This window comes from Gorilla gorilla, chromosome X, assembly GCF_029281585.2.
Source record: "Gorilla gorilla gorilla isolate KB3781 chromosome X, NHGRI_mGorGor1-v2.1_pri, whole genome shotgun sequence".
NCBI lineage: Eukaryota > Metazoa > Chordata > Mammalia > Primates > Hominidae > Gorilla > Gorilla gorilla.
The window spans coordinates 159,902,567-159,923,729 of NC_073247.2; positions in this window are offsets into that span (position 1 = coordinate 159,902,567).

A 21,163-nucleotide genomic window follows, 5' to 3' on the forward strand; every position below is an offset into this window, starting at 1 on the left:
AAATATCCATATTGGGTATACAAACTGATTAAAAGTCACCTAATAATAGTATATGGAGAAAAAGCAGATTGTCATTGTTTAAAATGTTAAGTTTTTCCATAGAATATGGGATGCTTTTTTAATTTGCAAGTTGATTTTTTTTTTTTTACTTTAAGTTCCTGGATACATGTGCAGAATGTGCAGGTTTGTTACATAGGTATACATGTGCCGTGGTGGTTTGCTGCACCTATCAACCCATCACCTAGGTTTTAAGCACCGCATGCATTAGGTGTGTGTCTTATTACTCTCCCTGCTTTTGGCCTCCAACCCCTGACAGGCCCTGGTGTGTGTTGTTCCCCTCCGTGTCCATGTGTTCTCCTTGTTCAACTCCCACATGTGGCATTTGGTTTTCTTTTCCTGTGTTAGTTTGCTGAGAATGATGGCTTCTAGCTTCATCCATGTCCCTGCAAAGAACATGATCTCATTCTTTTTTATGGCTGCATAGTATTCCATGATGTATATGTGCCACATTGTCTTTATCCAGTCTATCATTGATGGGCATTTGGGTTGGTTCCAAGTCTTTGCTATTGTAAATAGTGCAAATTTACAAGAAAAAAAACAACCCCATCAAAAAGTGGGCAAAGGATATGTACAGACACTTCTCAAAAGAAGACATTTATGTGGCCAACGAATATGTGAAAAAAAGCTCATCATCACTGATCATTAGAGAAATGCAAATCAAAACCACAATGAGATACCATCTCACGCCAGTCAAAATGGCGATTATTAAAAAGTCAGGAAATAATAGATGCTGGCGAGGCTGTGGAGAAATAGGAATGCTTTTACACTGTTGGTGGGAGTGTAAATTTGTTCAACCCTTGTGGAAGAGAGTGTGGCAATTCCGCAAGGATCTAGAACCAGAACTACCATTTGACCCAGCAGTCCCATTACTGGGTATATGCCCAAAGGATTATAAACCATTCTACTATAGAAACACATGTACATCTATGTTTATTGATATTTTTTCTTCAGAAGATTTACCTGGTTTGATTCTTCTATTGGAGTAGAGGTTATAGATTCATTGAATCATAGGTTATTAGACCTTAGAAATCCAGTAGTTTAAAACTTTTAGCCGCGGAATTATTTTTAAAATGAAATCTTATGTGAAAGCCCAATATATCTATGGATGAAAACAGAGCTGCTTGGGTAAAAGTGGGGAAAGGAGCTGGCCCCACCAGCTGTCCCTGCCATCTCTGCAGCAGCCACTCCTAAGGCACATTAGAGGATCCCTAGAATAGTAGGTGTGATTAGAAAACACATAAATTTCACAAATAATAAAACTAAGGCTCAGAGGTAATAAAATGACTTGGCCAAGGTCACACAACCAAGAAGGCAGAGGTAGTATTTAGGTCTTCCAAGCTGGGCTAAAGTCAATATGTTTGTAGCCACCCACTGGACGGTAAAAGGTGGCTTACCTCATCAGCCTCTCAAACTACACTTTTTGGCAATTTTTAGAAATAATTAACACAAAAGAGAAAGTTACATTAATTTTCCTCCCATTAAATAGATGGCTTAAGAGTAAAAGGCAAAACAGCTTTTGTCTAGTACTTGGTAGCTCTCAATTCCATGGAGGAAAGGAAGAGGCTGGGCACAGTCATTAGGAGGGCTTCTTACAGAAGCCGAAGTTGCTTGGGAAATTATAGAACCATTGACTAGAATACATCAAGTACAAAAGGGATATGCAATAATAGAAAAGTAGTTATGCACCTAATTCCTGAAATGTAGTATTACATCCATCCTGAGAGGTAATCACTCCTGTCATTGCTAAGCTCTGCAATCATTCAGTCTAGCATGATAGATGGCTTTGTGCTCAATCCCATCACAGGCAGATCTTGCTTCAGAACCCTGGGCTCTTATGGCTCAGCTGAGGTTCAGGCAGAAGAGAGAAATAGCCATCCTGGCAGTTTTTCACTAACCTTTAGGTATTGGTTATTGGCCTACTTAATGGAAATAAATGATTTTTTTTCATTAGTGCTTTATGGAGCCATTTAAAATTATAATCTTTCCTGTCTCAGAATTAGTTTAATATGATCCACTATGATTACCTCTAATTGGATTTAATTTAGATTAAAATGTTTGAGCTCATATAATGGATAAGGCTCTATTGCAGTGTGTGTGGGGAGGGGGGCATGTGGGTATGCCTGCTTAAATTTCAGGAGATTGATTTTTCTTGCTATTGACTGCTGCAATTGTATGTTACTAAACCCTGGACTGGCAAATAGTCAGAATGTCATTTTACTGCAAAAACAGTTTGTCCTTGTTGAAAGTTGTAGTTAGAGAACACAGAGTGTACTAAAATTCTATCATGAGAAGGAATAAAACAGAGGCATGCTATTTTCTTCTATCCCTTTCCCAACCCCCACCCCTGAGTATATGCTGCAACTTTTGCCCTAAGATGTGTATTTGTACCTATATATCTCTCTAAAGCTCTTGAGGTTTTGTTGGCCATTCCTCACGTGGATACTGAAGAACCCTTGTTAATGGGCAAAATGGTAAATGGCATAAGCATTTAATTCAGGTAGTAATCATGGTAGAAACAGTCTAGGGCTCTAAACAATAGATGAAATGCTCCTTTTTGTGAAAGAGTAGGGGCTGATGGTTAGCATTGCATCAGGGCCCATTCCCGACACGTAACAGTGGTGTTTGCTTTCTGCTTGCTTCTATGTCCCAAGTGGATCCTTGCTTGTGTCTTGCTGCTTCCTTCCTCTATTAGGGCTATAAAATGACTTAGTTTTGCCATAATCAGGTGACTAAAACATTGTGGTGCTTTTCCAAACATGTATTTTTAAAGGCATTTACACAGTGACACTGTGTTTTAAGAGCTCAGTGTGTCTCTCCAGGGGCCTGGCACTTGCAGCTCACTAATGCACTGGCTTAGTTCCCTTTCTAACAGGAGGCATCCGTTAAAAGCCTGCTCCCACCTCAGACCCATCGATTCTAAAACCTGACTGGCCCAAAGGAGCCTTATTTTAGTGATTAAGACTTCAGATGGATTACCCTTGACTTGAATGCTATGGATGGATTTGGTTATCACAGTGTGCAGATTTAAGGTTTGCTATTGAAAGCCACAGAGATGAGATATCAGAACTGTTCCTTGTAAAATTGGAAGCATTATATACTGACTAAACATGCGCATGAAATCCAAGAGGGCAGGAGAAGCAAATCTGGTTCCAAACCTGATGAGCATAATGCCTCCTTCCTCTGGTTTCTTTCCAATCTTTCCTAGCATTCTGGGAGCTAGAATTTACAGCCTTGGGAACCTATTAAAATGAGTTTCAGAGTATTATGGAATTAAAAATGAGGAGTTAGGAGGAAAATTTGCTTGGAACCAGGCAAATTTATCAATACTTGCATTCATTTTGATTTTGTTCCACCTTGAAACATCTGAGCATAGAAGTGATAGAAAAATAGACTCATCAGTACAAGTGAGATGCTAATATTACAACTGAGAAGCTGACCTTGATAACCCCGAAGGGAGAGTTGGATGTTGGTGCTTCCTCTTTTATCCTTCATAGGTTGAGTCCCCTTAGAAACTGTTACTTTTGGGGTTAGATGTTGATTATAATCAGACTTTCCACTTGACTATGGGTTGTTATGTTCTTGCTGAAGGATAGACAGGAAACATCAAGAGAGACACCATTGTTGTCAAGAGGACTGGGTAATCCCCATTCACTATCAAGAGAAGGAAGGAAGTCCAGTTTTCATTTCCTTCTGTGAGATGGAGTGTATAACAAATATGAAAACCATCAAAGAATCTATGGAGGCTTCTGTTTAGTCTACAGCCAAGAGTAAGTTAAGTCTCAATGTGAAGAGTAAAGATATATAGTAACTCATATAATTTAACAAAGCAGCTCCTGAATGAAATAAATGTGAGGAAGTGTGATGTGAATCTTAATAGAAAAGAGGAACTGGTAGCACAAATAAACAGTTTTCTAGCTGTCAGGACACTTATGGGTCAGGACACTTAGGGGTTCATGTAAATCCAGTCCAGAATATGAGCTAGGGATTCCCAACTCTCCTTTAGTGGCGGTGCTCTCTTACTTAACAATCTTCTGTCCCAGCCCCATTTCTCTAAATAAAAGTAGTGAATGACATTTGTTTGTTATATTTCAGATTAAAGCAAGGATAAAATTATTTTTAATGAGGGATAATACAATTTTACAGTGCTCCTTAAGATCACTGGAGGCATTCTGAGGTGTCACAAAACCAATATTGGGAAACTAAACTAACTCTTCCGTTAAATTTGGTTTAAAGAGTTGGCAACTTTCAAATGTGTAATAAGTATGTTTAGAAATCATGAGGACAAACTTCCTTTGGGTTTTTACCAATTTCACCTTTTACCACAGCTCTTCCAACTCTGTGGCCATCTGTTTTGAGGTGGAGACTGATAAGTCCCACAGGAAACTTCAGATTCTTATCTATTCTTACTGATGCAAGACACATCTCAGTCTCAGGGGAATTTTGTGGTCTAGTTCTTTAAATAATAGCATCCATATTAAAATGCACATTTGGTGATTTGATGCATCTGAATAGACAAAATAAGAGGCTATATGGGTTGGTTGATTGTTAGTACAGCCAGCCAAAGAGAGCACAGTCAGCAACCTACTGCTGAATTTTGGAAAGGGTGAAAATAGCCAGTGGAAGCTGTTATTGTCCTTATTATTATTATCATTGTCATTGTTATAAAATAATTCACATAAAAATCTAATAAATAGTATAAAATTAAAAGTAAAGTTTTCTTCTCTCTCGCCTCAACCCCAGTCCCATTTCCTAGAGAAGCTACTTTTAGCTTTTTTAATGATTCTAGAATATCATAATACTAAAAATACAGTGTTCTTTCTTGCTGTTTCATTGTTAGATAGTACATATTGACAGTATTTTCTGTTGCTCTTATATATGAGGAATTTAGGAAACTACACTCACTGTTTTCCAGATTTCATCTCAACTTCCTGATTTTTAGTTATATTATTTTTAAAACCACCAGTGATTTCATTTTCAAATTTGAACAATGTATATCCAGCTCTATTTCTTGTTTCATCAAATTTTGACACTATTTATTTACTCCCTACTTTGTAAACAAAATAAACTAACACATACACACATATCCCACGTCTCCTTCTCTCCTTCTGCCTCCTGTTGTCTCCTACATCATTACTCTTATGTTGTCAAGGTTTGTAACATTTACAACGTATTCTGTAACTACTGATTTGAACCATATGAAATTGTCATTTATGTTCGTCAAAAATAGTTAAATATCAGCAGTTTTATGTGGTTCATTCCATGTTTGCAGATGATATAATCTTATATTTGGAAAAACCCAGGGTTCACCAAAAAACTATTAGAACTGATAAATTCAGTAAAGTTGCAGTATACTAATACAATTATGTTTTCTGTGCTTGCCTATAGCTTGATTCTAAAAGTTGAAAGCCAATAGACATTCGTAATATTAGATATATGTATGTTTCTCATGACACCAAAGTTTCATAAGATCTATGGTTTTAAATAGCATTTAATGACTTTCATAAATAAATTCCCAGTCTCAACCTGTTCCCTGTAGTACAGACTGCTATCTAACTACCTACTTACCTGTGCATTCTAACATGCTATCTCAAACTTAACTTGTCCAAAACATCTTTTTCTCTTTAATTTTTTATTTATAATTTTTGTGGGTACATAGTAGGTATATATATTTATGGGATACATGAAATGTTTTGATACAGGCATATAAAATATAATAATCACTGTCTGGGGCCAAGATGACTGACTACAAGCAGCTATGGTGCGTGACTCTCATGGAGAGGAATGAAAAGGGCGAGTAAATATGGCACCTTCAACTGAAACACCCAGGGACTCACATTGGGACTGATCAAGGAAACGGCTTGACCCACAGGGAATGGAGAAAAGCAAGGCAGGGCAACAGCCCACCTGGGAGTGACATGGAACCAAGGGAATTTCCCCCGCCCAGAGAAGCAGTGAGTGAATGTGCAACCCAGGGAAACCATGCTTCTCCCATGGATCCTTGCAACCCTTGGGTCAGGAGATCCACTCATGAACCCACTCCTCTGGGGCCTTCAGTCTGACACACAGAGCTGCATGGAGTCTTGGCAGAACAGCCACTCAGGCATGCATGGAGGCCCAGGACACTCAGGCATGCATGGAGGCCCAGGAGCTTTACCTACTGTGGCACTGGGCTTTCCGGCAAAAAAGACTGCCACTCTGGTAAGGTGGGAGGTGGGACCTCCATACATACCCCTACAGAGGGGACTGAATCCAGGAGGCAGAGCAGCGATGGTCTGCGGGCCCCACTTTCACTGTGTCCCACAAGATAAGACCCACTGTTTTAGAATTCCAGCCCCACCAGCAACAGTATTGAGCCTACCTGGGATGGAGTTCTAAGGCTCAGAGGAGGAGGAGGGGCGGGCTGCCATCTTTGCTGTTTGGGCAACTCAACCATTCTACCCTGTGGGCTTTAGAGAGTCCATACCAACTGTGGACCAAAGGTATCTCACAGCACAGCACAGCTGCTCTACCACAACATGGCCAGACTGCTTCTTTAAGTGGATACCTGACCTGTTCCTCCTCACTGGGCAGGACCTCCCAACTGGGGCCTCCAGTCACCCCCATTGGTGTTCTCTGGCTGACAGAGATTTGAATTCTCTCTGGGATGGAGTTCCCAGAGGTGGAGGTAGGCTGCCATCTTTGCTATTTGGGCAACTTAGATATTCCAGCCTGTGGGATTTGGAGAGCCCAAGCCAACCAGGGTAGAAGTGATACCTCAGCATAGCACAGCTGCTCTATGAAAATGTGGCCAGACTGCTTCCTTAAAAGGGTCCCCGATCCCATTTCTCCTCACTGAGAGGATCTCCTAATCAGGGCCTCCAGCCACCCCCACCAGTGTTCTCTATGGGAATGAGTTTCTGGGAGAGGGGTGGGCCACCACCTTTGCTGTTTGGGCAATCCAGATTTTCCAGTCTGCAGGCTTTGGAGAGTCCAAACTGACCAGGGGTGGAAGGAATCCCCCAGCCCAGCACAGCTGCTCTACCAAAACATGGTCAGACTACTTCTTTAAGCCTGTCCCCAATCCATTCCTGCTCACTGTGTGGGACCTCTCAACTGGGGCCTCCAGCCACCCCCACTGGTGTTCTCTGGCTGACAGAGATTTGAAAACTTCTTGGACGGGGCTCCCAGAGAGAGGGGCAGACCACCATCTTTGCTATTTTGGGAGCTCAGCCATTCCAGCCTCCACACTTTGGAGAGCCAAAGCCAACTGGGGGCAGAGGCAGTACCCCAGCATAGTGCAGCTGCTCTATGAAGGCACAGCCAGACTGCTGCTTTAAGCAGATCCCTGATCCCCTTCCTCCTGACTGGGCAAGACCTCCCAAATGGGGTCTCCAGTCACTCCGACAGGTGCATTCAGGCCAGCAACAGGTTCATACCTCCCTGGGATGGAGCTCTCAGAGGAAGGGATGGGCTTCCATCTTTCTTGTTTTGCAGCCTTCACTAGTGATACCTCCAGGTACTAGAAAATGCAAGGCAATTAGGGACTGTAGTGGAACCCCAGCAAATGGCAGCAGCACTATGGAAAAGTGGCCAGACTATTAAAAAAAAAAAAGCCATCCAAAGGTCAACAACCTCAAAGATTAAAGGTAGGTCAGCCCACAAAGATGAGAAGGACTCAGTGCAAGAATGCTGAAAACTCAAAAAGCCAGAGTGCCCTCTTTTCTCCAATGACTGGATCACCTCTCCAGTAAGGGTTCAGAACCGGGCTGAGGCTGAGATGGCTGAAATGACAGAAGTAGAATTCAGAATGTGGATAAACACAATCTTCACTGAGCTTAAGGAGCACATTGTAACCCAATGCAGGAAAGCTAAAAATCATAAAATATTGCAGGAAGTGACAGACAAAATAGCCAGTATAGAGAAGAATGTAATGAACCTGATGGAGCTGAAAAACACAATACAAGAATTTCATAATGCAGTCACAAGTGTTAATAGCAGAAAAGACCAAGTGGAGGAAAGAATCTCAGAGTTTGAGGACTGTGTTTCTGAAATAAGACAGACAGACAAGAATAGAGAAAAAAGAATGAAAAGGAATGAACAAAACCTCCAAGAAATATGGGATTGTGTAAAGAGACTGGATCTACAACTAATTGGTGTGCCTGAAAGAGATGGTGAGAATGGAACCAATTTGGAGAACATATTTCAGAATATCATCCAGGAGAATGTCCCCAACCTAGCTAGATAGATCAACACTCAAATTCAGGAAATGCAGAACACCCAAGTAAGATACTCCATGAGAAGATCATTCCAAAGACACAAAATCATCAGATTCTTTAAGGTTGAAATGAAAGAAAAAACATTAAGGGCATCTAGAGAGAAAAGTCAGGTCATCTACAAAGAGAAACTCATTAGACTAACGGCAGACCTCTCAGGAGAAACCTTTCAAGTCAGAAGAGATTGGGGACCAATATTCAAAATTCTTAAAGAAAAGAAATTCCAACCCAGAATGTCTTGTCCAGACAAACTAAACTTCATAAGCGAAGGACAGATAAGATCTTTTTCAGACAAGCAAATGCTGAGGGAATTCATTACCACCAGACCTGCCTTAAAAGAGATCTTGAAAGGAGCACTAAACCTAGAGGGGAAAGACCACTAACAGCCACTACAAAAACACACTGAAATACATAGACCAGTGACACTATAAAGCAACGACATAAACAAGTCTGAAAAATAACTAGCTAACAGCATGATGACAGGATCAAATCCACACATATCAATACTAACCTTAAATGTAAATGGACTAAATGCCCCCAATTAAAAGACACAGAGTGGCAAGCTGAATCAAGAACCAAGACCCATTAGTATGCTGTCTTCAAGAGAACCATCTCACATGCAATGACACACATAGGCTCTAAATAAAGAGATGGAGGAAAATCTACCAAGCAAATGGAAAACAGAAAAAAGCTGGGGTCACAATCCTAGTTTCTGATGAAACAAACTTTAAACCAACAAGATCAAAAAAGACAAAGAATGGCAGTACATAATAGTAAAGGGTTCAATTCAACAAAAAGAGCTAACTACCCTAAGTATATATGCACCCAATACAAGAGCACCCAGATTCATAAAGCAAGTTCTTAGAGACGTTCAAAGAGAATTAGGCTCCTAAATAATAATAGTGGGAGACTGTAACACCCACTGACAATATCATCATCAAGACAGAAAATTAACAAAGATAGTCAGGACCTGAACTCAGCTTGGGATCAAATGGACCTGATGGATATCTTCAGAACTGTCCACCCAAAAACAACAGAATATGTATTCTTCTCATTGCCACATGGCACTTACTCTAAAATTGATCACATATTTGGAAGTAAAACCTCCTCAGCAAATGCAAAAGAACTGAACTCATAACAGCCTCTTGGACTACAGCATAACCAAATCAGAACTCAAGACTAAGGAATTCACTCAAAACCACACAATTACATGGAAATTGAATAACCTACTCTTGAATAACTTTGTGGTAAATAAAGAAATTAAGGCAGAAATCAAGAAGTTTTTGAAACAAATGAGATAAAAGATGCAACATACCAGAATCTCCGGGACACAGTGAAGGCAGTGTTAAGAGGGAAATTTATAGCACTAAATGCCCACGTCAAAAAGATCTCAAGATAACAACTTAACATCACAAGTAAAAGAATTAAAAAACCAAGAGCAAACAAATCCCAAAGCTAGCAGAAGACAATAAATAACCAAAATCAGAGCAGAACTGAAGGGGATAGAGACATGAAAAGCCATTCAAAAGAGCAGTGAATCCTGGAGACGGTTTTTTAAAAAATATAATAAAATAGATAGACTGCAAGCTAGAATAATAAAGAAGAAAAGAGAGAAGATTCAAATAAACACAATCAGAAATGAAAAGGGATATTACCACTGACCCCACAGAAATACAACCAACCATCAGAGAATACTATAAACACCTCTATACACACAAACTAGAAAACCTGAAGAGATGGATAAATTCCTGAACACATACACCCTCCCAAGACTGAACAAGGAAGAAATTGATTCCCTGAGCAGGTCAATAATGTGCTCTGAAGTTGAGTCAGTAATAAATAGCCTACCAACCAAAAAAATCCCAGGACCTGATGGATTCACAGCTGAATTCTACCAGATGTACAAAGAAGAGCTAGTACCAGTCCTACTGAAACTATTCCAAAAAATTGAAAAGGAGGGCCTCTGTGAGGCCAGAATCATCCTGATACCAAAGCCTGACAGAGATAAAACAAAAACAAAAACAAAAACAAAAAAGAAAGAAAACTTTGGGCCAATATCCTTGATGAACATCGTTGCAAAAATCTTCAATAAAATACTGGCAAACCAAACCCAGCAGTACATCAAAAAGCTTATCCACCACGATCAAACAGACATTATCCCCAGGATGCAAGGTTGGTTCAACATATGCAGATCAAAAAATGTGATTCATCACATAAATAGAACTAAAGACAAAAACCACATGATTATATCAATAGACACAGAAAGGCCTTCAATAAAATTCAACATTCCTTTTTGTTAAAAACTCTCAGTAAACATGGTATTAAAGGAACATACTCCAGAACCATAAGAACCATATGTGTCAAACTGACAGCCAATATCATAGTGAATGGGCAAAGGCTGGAAGCATTTTCCCTGAAAACTGGCACAAGACAAGGCTGCCCTCATCACTCCTATTTCACATAGTATTGGAAGTTCTGGCCAGGGCAATCAGGCAAGAGAAAGAAAGAAAGGGCATTCAAATAGGAAGACAGGAAGTCCAACTATGCCTGTTTGCAAATGACATGATCCTATATCTAGAAAGCCCTGTTCTAGCCTAAAAGCCTCTTAAACTAATAAGGAACTTCAGCAAAGTCTCAGGATACAAAATATATATGCAAAAATCACTAGCATCCCTATACACCACCAGCAACCATACCGAGAGCCAAATCAGAAATGAACTCCCATTCACAATTGTCACAAAAAGAATAAAATACCTAGGAATACAGCTAACTAGGGAGGTGAAAGATCTCTAGAAAGAGAACTACAAACCACTGTTCAAAGAAATCAGAGATGGCACAAACAAATGTAAAAACTTTCCATGCTCATGGATAGGAAGAATCAGTATTGTGAAAATGGCCCTACTGCCCTAAGCAATCTATAGATTCAATGCTATTCCCATTAAACTACCATTGGCATTCTTCACAGAACTAGAAAAAATTATTTTAGAATTCATATGGAACCAAAAAAAAAAAAAGCCCAAATATCCAAGGCAATCCTAAGCAATAAGAACAAAGCTGGAGGTATCACGCTACCTGACTTCAGACTATATTACAGGGCTACAGTAACCAAAAGAGCATAGTACTGGTACAAGAACAGATACATAGACAAATGGAACAGAATAGAGAACCCAGAAATAAGACTGCACACCTACACCTATCTGATCTTTGACAAACCTGAAAAAAGCAGGTTTGTCAAAGGATTCCCTATTCAATAAATAGTACTAGGATAACTGGCTAGCCATATGCAGAAGATTGAAACTGGACCCCTTCCTTACAACATATACAAAAATCAACTGAAGATGGAATAAGGACTTAAATACAAAATCCAAAACTATAAAAACCCTGGAATACAACCTAGGAAATACCATTCAGAATATGTAAGCACTGGCAAAGATTTCATGATGAAGACAGCAAAAGCAATTGCAACAATAGAACAAATTGACAAATGCAATCTAATTAAACTAAACAGCCCCTGCACTGCAAAAATAAACTATCAACAGAGTAAACAGACAACCTACAGAATGGGAGAAAATTTTTGCAAACTATGCATCTGACAAAGGTCTAATATCCAGCATTTATAAGGAACTTAAATTTGCAAGAGAAAAACCAACAACCTCATTAAAAAGTGGGCAAAGGACATGAACACTTCTAAAGAAGACATACACGTGGCTAAGTCATATTAAAAAAAAAAGCTTAACATCACTTATCATTAGAGAAATGCAAATCCAAACCACAATGTGATATCGTTTCACACCAGTCAGAATGGCTAGTATTAAAAAGTCAAAAAATAACAGCTGCTGGTGAGGTTGTGGAGAAAAGGGAACACTTACACACGGTTTTGGGGAGTGTAAATTAGTTCTACCGTTGTGGAAAGCAGTATGGAGATTGCTCAAAGAGCTAAAAGCAGAACTACCATTTGACTCAGCAATCCTATTATTGGGTATATACCCAAAGGAATATAAATAAATCTATTATAAAGACACACACACAGGTATGTTCACTGCAGCACTATTCACAATAGCAAACACATGGAGTCAACCTAAATGCCCATCAATGATAGACTGGATAAAGAAAATGTGGACCCATATGCCGTGGCATACTATGCAGCCATAAAAAACAACAGGATCATGTCCTTTGCAGGGACATGGATGAAGCTGGAGGCCATTATGCTTAGTAAACTAACACAGGAACAGAAAACCAAATATTGCTATTCTCACTTATAAGCGGGAGCTAAATGACGAGAACACATGGACACGGAGAGAGGAACAACATACACTGGGGCCTATTGGAAGTTGGAGTGTGGGAGGAGGGAGTGGATCAGAAAAACTAATATGTACTAGGCCTAATACCTCGATGATGAAATAATCTGTGCGACAAACCCCCATGACACACATTTACCTATGTAACAAACCTGTGCATGTACCCCTGAACTTAAAATTAGCATATATGTAAATGTGTGTGTAGGTGAAGTGGGGTATCCGTCTCCTCAAGTATTTATCCTTTGTGTTACAATCTATACTTTTATTTTAAAATGTACAATTAGCATTGACAATAGTCACCCTGTTGTGCTATCAGGTAGTAGATCTTATTAATTCCTAGCTTGAAAAACCATCTCTCTGCCTGTTTCTAGTAAAAGACACCACTACCCATCAGTTGCTGAAACCCCAAACCTGGGAGTCATCTCAGATTCCTACCTGTCTTTCACTCCCTACTCTACTTTCAATAACATCTCCTGTTGTCTCTTCCTCCAAAACATATCCTAAATTGATCAATTCTCAACCCCTCTAATATTACCAACCTCATTCAAGCCATTATCGTCTCTTGAATCATAGTCTAGCAAATAGTTACCTAACTGGTCTCCCTGTTTATATTCTTGATCTCATACCTACAGTCTATTCTCCAGAGGGTAAACAGAATGATTTTAAAGCAGAATCCGATCATTTCCCTCCCCTCCTTAAAACCCTCCAATGGTTCTGTTGTATTTAGAATGAAAGAAGAAAACCTTTTGCATAGCCTGCAAGGCTCTGCATAATTCAGCCGCGAACAAACCTCTCTGATCATGTGTTCCATCACTCATGTCCCTCATCTGTGGTCTTTCAGCTACAGTGGCCTTGCTGTTTCTGCCCCATACCATGATGCTTCCTACATTAAGGCCTTAAAATGTGCTGTTTCCTCTGCCTGCAATACTCTGTTTTCAGATCTTTCCATGGCTGGCTCTTTGCTGTCATTCAGGTCTCAGTGCAAATATCACCTCCTTGCCTAATCACCCAATCTTAAATAGAAGATACTGCCCCATCAATGGTCACTCATAACCTGCTCTACCACCTACCCAGTTTTATTTTCTTCATAATACTTAGAAGTTGAAATTTTCTTGTTTATTTCTTTATTTGTTCATTATTTATCTTCCACTATCTGAATGTTTGCTCCATTATGACAGAGTATTTTTTCTGTTTTTGTTCAGTCATGTATCCCCTGAACACCTAGGACCAATGTCCAGCATGTATCCACTCAAAAAATATTTATTAAACAATACACTTTCTAAAGAAAGATGCCACATTTAGTTTGCTTCATCATTTGAAACATAGCTCTTTTGTGCAGCTTTTTTTTTTTTGCTAGAGTTTCTAATTGCCTTTTCTTCCCTCCTTCTCCCCCTCCCTTCCTTCCTTCCTTTCTTCCTTCCTGTCTCTGACAGAAGAGGCACTTGCTACTATTTCATCACTAAGAACCTCAAAGTTCTTACACATACAGTTTGTGGGATAGATTTATTTTCTTCTTAAAGGTATTTTTCAAGCATTCCTCTAACTTCATGTCCAGATTGAATCAATTACCTTCTATCATTCTGGGATACATTTTTATTTCCCACTTTAAAAGTACATCCTTGAATGTTTTTCCCAAAAAAAAATGAAAATTAAAATTTCCAAGAAATTGGCTTTACTTTGCCCTCTCAGTTGATTGTTTTTTCTAGAATAAAATTACAGGTTTTAATTTATTTCCCATTAGAACTTTAAAGACATTGTCCTTTACAGTTTTAATAAGGAGAGTAACATCAATCTGATCCCACTCCTTTAGAGATGACTGATTTAATTGGTTTTCTTTTATATCAGGAATCTTTTCATTTGTTCGCTTATTCCGCAAATGTTTATGGTGTATCTACTATATGTCAGGTAATATTTTAGTAACTAGATTTATAGAAATGAATAAAACATTGTTCATTGTTTTGTAGGCTAAAATCCCTGCCTCATGAAGCTTATTTTCTAGTGGGTAAAGAGAATAAAAAGTATAAGTATATAAAATTTGTGGTATATAAGATGGTGATAAATCCTCGGTAGACAAATAAAGCATGGAGGGATAAGAAGTACTAGGGGAGGGGATTACATTTAGATAGGGTGGTCTTGGAAGTCTTCACTAGGAAAATGACTTTTGAGTAAAGATTTGAAGGAACCATAAGGATAAATCATGCCAATATCTGATGGGAAATATTTCCAAGGAAAATGAATAGTCACAAAAGCCCTGATTTTAAAGCCAGGCAAGTTCATTTCAGAAATAGTGGGGAGGGCAGATAGACCCGTGGAATAAATGAATGAGTAGTGTAAGATGAAGTCATGGGCAAGTCATGGAAGATGTGATAGGTTAGAATAAAGAATTTGGTGTTTACTCTGAGTGAGATATGAAACCACCATCAGGTTTCAAAGAAAGTCTTCTGGATTGAAACAGACTAAATGTGGGCAAAGGCAGAAGCAAGGAGACTAGTGAGAAGGGTACTGCAATAATCCAGGTAAGAATGATGATGGTTTGGATTACGGTGGTGGCAGTTGAAGTGGTGAGGAGTGTCTAGATTCTGGATATATTTTGAGACAGAGACAACAAGGTTTTCTGCATGTGAAATAAAGGAGAAACAAGAGTCGAGGATAAATCAAAGTATTTTTTCCTAAGCAACTGAAAATATGCCATAATTAAAGTATGTGAGGGAAATTATAGGGAGATGTTTCCTTTGGGTGGGGTGGGTGGGATATCAGAAGCTCAGTTTCATGTATCAATTTTGAGATGTCAAGTAGGCGGTTGGATATACCAATCTGGATTCAGGAGAAAAATCCAGGGTGAAGATTTAAAGTTAAGACTCATCAGCCTATAACTGGTATTTAAATTCATGACACTGGATAATTCCTCTCAGGAAGTAAGAAGAGATAGAAAAGAGTACCAAGAACCAAGTCGTGAGTTACTTCAATGTTTACAGTCTGTGGAAATGAGAAACCAGCAAAGAGACTAGAAAGGAATGACTTGTTATCAAGAGGGGAAATCTACAGTGAATGATGTTTCCTGGAAACTAAGTGATTTTTCTCTTTATCTTTCATGAACTGAAATTTCAACTTGGTATCTTTCAATACCAAGTAGGTATGGGCCATTTTTTAAATCCTGTTTGGCACTCGAAGGGCCCTTTTTATTTTATCACCCAGGTAATCAGCATAGTACTTGATAAGGAGTTTTTTGATCTCACCCTCCTCCCACCCTTCACGCTTAAGTAGGCCATGGTGTCTGTTGTTCTCTTCTTTGTGTCCATATGCACTCAGTGTGTAGCTACCACTTATTAATGATCCCAGGATTATCTATTTCCTCTAGTGTCGTTTTTTTTTCCCAATTCAGGCTAGTCCTTCTCTTTCATGTTGTTGTTTTTCCTCAAACATCTAATTATCTATTATTGGTCATTTTTATTTATGCATGAAGAACTATATTGACTAGAACAGTCACTGGCATGGGTTTCTTTTACAGTTATACATGTACATAACTCCAAAAGGCTACTCTCTAGATTGAAAATGCTGAATACTGAATATAGACTCTGTGGAAATGGGTTGACAGGCTTCTTCTTAGGATTTCTTAGTGGGAAGTAGGCAGGCTGCCTCAAGACTCCTCCATGTAAGTGCTAAAGTAAGGAAGTCTTTACTTTGGGAGTAGAGTAATTCAGAGTTCATTTTAGAAGTAGAAGACTTTCATGTATTTCATTCCTTGATGGAGTTACCTTTCCTTGTGTTTTTTGTTTGTTTTGTTTTGTTTTTGAGACAGAGCCTCACTGTCGCGAGTTCAGTGGCATGATCTAGGCTCACTGCAACCTCTGCCTCCCAGGTTCAAGTGATTCTGGTGCCTCAGCCTCCCAAGTAGCTGGGGCTACAGGTGCACGCCACTGCGCCCAGCTAATTTTTGTATTTTTAGTAGAGACAGTGGTTCACCATGACAGGCCAGGCTGGTCTGGAACTCCTGACCTCAGGTGTTCTGCCCACCTTGGCCTCCTAAAGTACTGGGATTACAGGAGTGAGCCACTGTGCCAGGATTTCCTTGTGTTTTGTTTGTTTGTTTGTTTGTTTGTTTGTTTCACTTCATATGAGGTTTAGTGTCACAATACTCTGTACTCTTCCTCTTTACTTTGCCACAGTATTCATAGTATTGGCCTTCTCTAGGAAAATATTCTACTCTGTTTAGGAAACTGTACTTAGAACTCCGGATAGGAATAAATATTATAGCTAGCTACTTTGTATGCATAGAATGGGGGAGGGGACAGCTGGCCTTATTACCCACTGACAGTTTCCAATGTGACTACCCTGATATCTCTCCCACAGCCCATTTCTGCACTTAGCATCTACTGACTGTGAGCTTGGTACCTTTCAGGGTCTCTTACAAAGTATCTCCACCTCCCTGAGCCTTCTTCCATATGTATTTTGGATGACACCAGGCAGTGTGGTTCTAATCAATACACTATGATGCTTCACAATATATCTTTACTTTGATTTGGTTGGGTCCATGAAGAATGGGGAAGTAAACAAAAGTGCTCAGTCATCTGGAACCAGAAATCCTGTGGTTATTTTCCAACTTTAAACACTAACTACTGTACTTTCCTCACTTTTTGGTTCATTTAATAAAATGTTTACAGCATTAAACTTTTTATGTATGATATATATGTATGATATACTCCTTTCAACAAACTGTTCTTAGCCTCCAGATATCCTACCACATGCTTACATTTTCTTCTTTTACCTGGTGGATGGAAATGGTGGCTAGGGAAGGGAAGAAGACCTAAGTTATTTCATTTAATATCCTTTACAGCTTTATGAGGTGGATAATATCCCCATCTTACAAATGATGAAGTGGAGGCTTAGTGAATACAGGAACTAGCCCAGTACCATTTGCATTGTCAGTAGTAGACCTGGTATTGGAATCCAAGTCTATTTTACTATAAACCTATATTTGTGTTACAACAAGCTCCCTCCCCACCTTTCTGACATTGTCCTCTATCATAGAAAAGAACTCTGCCCAACTTAATGAATAATATTTGTAGGCATTAAAAATTAAAAATTAAAATTTCAACATGGAATGTATGAGAAGCATTGTAGTTATAGGATTTAATTGGTGATGAAGTGGTTTAGTGATTTATAATCTTTTTTCTTTGTGAAACACATTGTTTTTCAAATGTTAAGAATTCTTTCTCAATGGGAAGGCTGATAGTTTGTGCCTTTTATTTCTGTCATAAGTTTAATGAATAACCAGTAAAATTCTGCTGGAGGTAGTGGTTGTGTGAGTAATTTTTGTTGTTCATGGTCTGAGTTTGCATTGCAGGCGGTTGCTCATCTTTTTCAATCTGGCAGCTTTAATAGAATAGAAGAGCAGCTATCCTGAATGCAGTTGACTGTTACTGTCCAGCTGTAACAGCTAAATCCCACAGGTACTTAGTTGTAGAGCTGTGAATGCACCCAATAAGCAACGATCTGAATAGATTGAGGGAAGTATATTGGAGAACTCAAGGAGCAGACTGGCTGTAGCAGGATAGACCCCTCAAACCAGGGCCATAGTGAGAAGTCCATCACTCTCTTCATTTTGCAGCCTCTTCTCCACTGACTGTCTTAGTCCATTTTGTGTTGCTATAAAGGAAGACCCGACTGGGTAATTTATAAAGAAAACAGTTTTATTTCACTCACAGTTCTGCAGGCTGGGAAGTCTGAGAAGCATGGCACTGGCATTTACTTGGTTTCTGGTAGGGCCAGGTGCTAGGTCAAAACATGGTAGATGAGGTCAAAGGGGAAGTGGATACATGTAAAGAGAGAAAATCTGAGGGTCATCTTGGCTTTATAACAACCCACTCTCAAGGGAACTAATCCATTCCCAGGAGAGTCCCATGAGAGTGAGAACTCACTCACTCCTCTAAGAATAGCAACAAGTCCTTCATGAGGGATATGCCCCCATGACCCAAACACCTCCCACTAGGTTCCACCTCCAAACACTACCACATTGGGGATCAAATTTCAATATGAGTTTTGATGGGGGCAAACTCAAACCATAGCATACCATATAATCCGCAGTTCAACATGCAGGAACACACAGAACACAGGAAAGCACATTATAGTTACAATAGATCCACTTCTAGCTACTAAAAAAGTGCACTTGGGTCCTGGGATAGTGCATCTGACCCTCTTAACCTCTGTAACTCACTTTTCCACCCCAGCTTTTCTGTCCTTCAATGAGTTTGCCCTTGTTCCTGGGGACTGCAGAGCTCAAGTGTGATGTTCTTGTCTATGTGCTGGGTCACCTTATTATAAAAACATTCAGCTGCTCATCCCTTGTGTGATGTCCTGATACCCATTCTTAGACCAGAGCATCTCAGGCCTGATTCTTTCAAGGCTGATTGGTCTTTCCCCCAAACAAATGTTTATTTGGTTATTACTAAATGCAAAAAAACCTTCCATTATGAAAATAATACTAAAATGCTTATGAAGATAGAATCCGATAGGGCTGGAATTTGGGAGAGGTAAGAGAGATGAGCCTTGCAACTGTTGAATCAGCTCTCACCAAAATATTTTCTTAACATTTGAAACAAGGGCAAGAAAAAAATCTCAGAATTGCTGTTTTGCTTTTTATCACTTCAAATGAGAAGTATAAAAATGTGTTCAAAAGGTCTTAAGAGTGATATAAATGCAAAATGTGACTATGTAACTAAGTCTGGCTAATTCTTTGACTCACTAAAGATTTACGCTAATTTGACCCTTTTTCCCCTAAGTCATATAGAAAACAATAAGGTAGCAAACATATGCTGCAAGTGTCACTCTAAGCAGAAAGAATGTGACCTGCTATTGGGGAGTATTTGGTTTAACTTTCCAGCCTTCCTTTCTTTTCTTAATTACCATTTACTTAGAACACAAAACAAAGAGAAACACAGTGCTTAGCTCCCCATCACATTTATGGAGATGCCTTTTACAGTCCCAACTGAGAAAGGATAAGATGGCAATTGTATTTTACAAGCAATTAGAGGAATTTCTGGATTTCTACACACTCTGTGACTTGGCATCATGATAGAATCTAAAAGATTTTAATGTTAGTCCTGAAAGATGGTAAAAATCATGTCTTGTGATGTAGAAAATGGAAGTTTCTTCCAAAGCTGCATTAATGAGCCTATTTCCCTAAACCTCGTTAAGCCAACCATAGACGCTGTTCAGTTTCAGCCTATCTTACAGTTATTAGAAGATGACGTCAAAGTGGCAAAGATTTAGAATTTACAAGTTAAGACTTAGTGTTCAACTCTGGCCTTTGAACTACTCTGAAGTTATCTTCTAATTTAATTAAAGGCACGTAACTAATTCAATAAGCTACACATATCCTGACTTGGAGTGCATTGCAGGTAGTCTAGGAAAAGAGGAATAAAGAAACTATGTTTTTATAAATACAGTGTAGTACAGGTGTTACTGACTCCTGGAGATATTCAATTCCTGTGAATTAACAAACCAAAGCTGGAATTTGAGACAAGCCTGGAAAATTACAGATTAGATCATAGTAAAATAGGAAAAAAAATCAAAATCCAATGTAAGAAATTAAACTCAGTGTTTTTTTTACTGGGGAAGGTATTCAACAGAGTGTGTGTGGTTGACCTAAAGGTACAAAATAAAGCTTGCACCTCAATTGGGGTAGCTCAAGTTTTTGTCTGCAGAAGCATGATGCTTTTCTGTCCTCTTTCATATGGGATTGTCTAGGAGCATTCGAAAGGTGAGGATGAGAGTCAGCCATTTGACTTTATATCAATTGCTGTTTTAAGGAAGCCATTTCTTAAAGGTGTTCATTTCTGTTTCTATGTCCAAATTTAGGAATAAAATAAATACTACAAATATCCATTAAAGCAATCCCATTTTTCACACTGCTTTACAGTTTACAAAGCACTTTGATCTCCCATCATTTAATTTAACATCTGAGAGGCAGGAAGGTAGCACAGTAGAGAGTTTGGGCTCTGGGTATCTGCCTAGTAGCTGTGTGCCGCTGGAAAAATGTAGTGCCTGGCTGAGCCCCCATGTCTTCACTTGTCCTAAGGGGATCACAGTACCTACTTGTGAGACGGATTGTGAGAAATAAAGAAAGAAATGCATGCCAAATGCCTGGTGCTGTCCTGGCACAGAAGGAAGCCCTAGCAAACATGAGCTCTCATTGTTATTAATATACCAAAGACCCTATAAATTAGACATGATTATTTCTAAACTACAATTCATGAATCCAAGGCTTGGGGAGGTGAAACGACTGGCCAAATTAGCAGAAAAAAAGGATTTGAACTCAAGTCTTCTTATTCACTTATTCAAGTTTACAGCGTACTCCAGTCCCCATATCACAACTGGTTAACTAGTGTATTTGTTTCCTATGACTTCTGTAACCAATTACTACAAACTTGGTAGCTTAAAACAACATAAATTTATTCTCTCACAGTTCTTGAGGCCAGAAATACAAAATCAGTTTCACTGGGCTGAAATTAAGGTGTCAGCAAGACCCAATTCTTCCAGAGGCTCTACAGGAAA